Source organism: Macrobrachium rosenbergii, chromosome 3, assembly GCF_040412425.1.
Source record: "Macrobrachium rosenbergii isolate ZJJX-2024 chromosome 3, ASM4041242v1, whole genome shotgun sequence".
In the NCBI taxonomy this organism is placed as follows: Eukaryota; Metazoa; Arthropoda; class Malacostraca; order Decapoda; family Palaemonidae; genus Macrobrachium; species Macrobrachium rosenbergii.
In genome coordinates, this window is record NC_089743.1 from 70052471 (window position 1) to 70055404 (window position 2934).

Genomic DNA, 2934 nt, shown 5'->3' on the forward strand with positions numbered 1-2934 from the left:
CTTCCTACACGATGGCTGAGCCGACACTGCATTTAGTTGTTGGACTTTGTACAGCAAAATGAGTCGGGCGAATGTAAAGACCCCGCGGCTCATATCGGTTACGTTCAGTCGCTAGTTAAGGTGGACACATGTCCACCATTTGTCGTAATATGCAGACAACAAAATTATTATGGGCTAAGTTATTCCAAAGGTAAAGTGAATTGATATTACCGGCGCACACACACTCACACATACACACACACCTACAGTATATAGAGTATAGCAGAGTATATATATATATATATATATATATATATATATATATATATATATATATATATATATATATATATAAACTGTAACAAAAATATTCTGGCACGACATTTTGATAATAAAAAAAAAACTGCGTGGGAATGAAAATGCCTGTATCGTTGCAGTTTTTACAAATAGCTTTCAGTCCCTAATTGAAGAGTTTGTTCAGAATTTGAAGTCTCTTCTGACGGTTAATAACGCAGATTTAAACCATGAAAATAGGATATACATCAATTAAGCTCCGTAAAGTGAAACTATACAAATAGTAACGAAATCCATCGTTTATTTTATGTTGATTGTGTCAAATTTTCTCAGACATTACAGGCTCCTCTGGGAGCAAGAGCCCGTGCCAGCAAAGAAGTCTGGCTTAAGGTAAAACAAAATTCCGTAGCGCAACTCGAACACCCCTTGTTGAGGTGTATATGAACGCACCCAGGTCTGGGTGTCTATATAGAAAGTGAAAGTGGTGACGTCACTGCATCCCGCTGAATGTCGACTGCATCATTGTTGAAATGTTGAAAACATGAAGTTGTCACCAAATCGGAGGTCAGTTGCAGAAAATGAAGTTAAATAAACATCTCGCGAGCTCGTTTTGGTTTGTCTTCTGATCGTAAAAGATAACAACGACTGAGACTTAAATTTGGTGCGACGAGGAAATACAGAGAAACTAAGACTCTGTCAATCGCTAAGCGTGTTCGAGAGAAGCCTCACCATCTGTTTTCCATTCGAAGGTCATGTTAACATAGTAATGGTAATAGAATCGTGAGACCTTGAACAAGGTCAAAGGTTACAAGTTCAATAAGACCTTGATTCAGATGCCTTCCTGCAATACCAAAAACAAAAACAAAACAACACAAATGACTGCGCCATTACTGATGATACATAGTTTATGATATGGAAGTTATTAGTACGTTAACAATGCAATGCATCAAAAATGACGAAGTAAAAGCAATGCTGAACAAGTACTGCTTGTACGAATTATGATTTGTCCTTTCGCGCGTTTGTTTCCTTTCGGATACATCACAGTCGAATTGAAATATCTGATGACTACTTCACCACAGAACAATTAACTTCAAGTTTTGTCATTTTACACTCAAATAATTACTACATTGATCCTATGAATCTAAATTATTGCATTTTACAATAGGCTTTTCCTACATAATGCATGCCAGAGAGTTTTCATTGTACATACACACGCACACACACAACATACACATACATGTATATATGTATATCTATACATGTATGTGTATGTTGTGTGTGTGCGTGTGTATGTACAATGAAACCTCCTCTGGCATGCATTATGTAGGAAAACCTATTGTAAAATGCAATAATTTAGATTCATAGGATCAATGTAGTAATTATTTGAGTGTAAAATGACAAAACTTGAAGTTAATTGTTCTGTGATGAAGTAGTCATCAGATATTGCAATTCGACTGTGATGTATGTATTTGTGAGTAAAAACCAAGCACCTGATGTGAACAGAATCCATATGTCTTCCCAGTTTTAAAAGACTACAGTTCATATTTTCTAAACTCAATCCAGTTTAGTGCTCTTGCCGTTTAATCAGTTTAGTGGGTAATTTTTCCCTTTAAATGAAAATTGTAATATGGCCCCTGTTCAAAAGGTTTGTAGAAGTATCATGTGCAGCGGGCCAGTCATCTTCATACATGCTCTCCGAGGTTGCAGGAATCATATACCTTGAGTGTGCTGTAGATACAGACATTTTGCATCAGGAAACATTATAAGTATTTTTTTGTACTCTTTTGGAACGCTGACGGTGAGTTTGAGCCCAGACTTGTTCAAAATGATGTTATTGATTATTCGGACTTGATGAGACGCAAGGCTCTTATGTGTGCTAACCTCTTGAATTATTTGTTAGAGGTAACTTATTTGCTCTTACCAGTTTCTTCTCGGTGTTTTAAAGCCCAGGCTTATTCGGCTGCGTCCTCAAGCCCTAAAAGTCAGTCTTAGACCTTTGCTCTTTATTTAATTCGTATCTGTGACCAGATTGTTGGCCTGACCCAAGAAGTACGAATGATGAACTCATGTGCAGTGACTGGTTCCTCAAAATTAAAAAAGCGAGGTGAAGTTACTACTACTCTTAAAGAGGAGGTTCAGAATGGATCAGTGAGCTATGAGTAATGTCATCAGATGGCTATGAAGTTGAACTCCAGCATGTCTAAATCATTGTTAATTATTTGCCTTTTTTCACCGGTTGATATTTCATGATTAATGCAGTGGGCTATCCTGACACCATTATCTAGTCTTGATTACTTACCACTGCCTATTTTGCTTTCTTCATTTTCTTCCCGAAGTTGATGTACATGTACCTTTTGTTTTAGTCTATTTTCTATCAGTATAAATTAGACCAAAAAAAATGTACATAGACTCATCGATATTTAAGATATTTAAACTAGTTCTTTTTGATTGCCGCCCATCCCCAGAAATGCTTTGTAAGGCTTCAAATCTGTTTCGACATTCAATTGCAATCCTCTCGATATTCATTTCCAAGAAGCTTTATTGTATTAAACCTAAATGCCCAACAGTTTTGTTGGGTGTTTTAATGTCAGCTTTAGTGTGGCAATGACAAATTGGCGATCTTTGTTGATTTGCTGACATCTGCTCCTCTGCAGCTCCTGA

General features: G+C 36.7%; 1 protein-coding gene across 4 annotated transcripts in view; it reads right to left on the reverse strand.

Annotated features, from left to right (window-relative positions):
- LOC136825313 (bcl-2-related ovarian killer protein-like) overlaps positions 1 to 47 on the reverse strand; it is a 206480-nt gene extending 206433 nt beyond the window's left edge. For 3 of the 4 annotated variants that reach the window (XM_067081486.1, XM_067081458.1, XM_067081497.1), the window contains exon 1: positions 1 to 47. The gene's annotated coding sequence lies outside the window, so the exon portion shown is untranslated. The other variant, XM_067081467.1, reaches the window with a different exon arrangement.
- Positions 48 to 2934: the final 2887 nt, after the last annotated feature.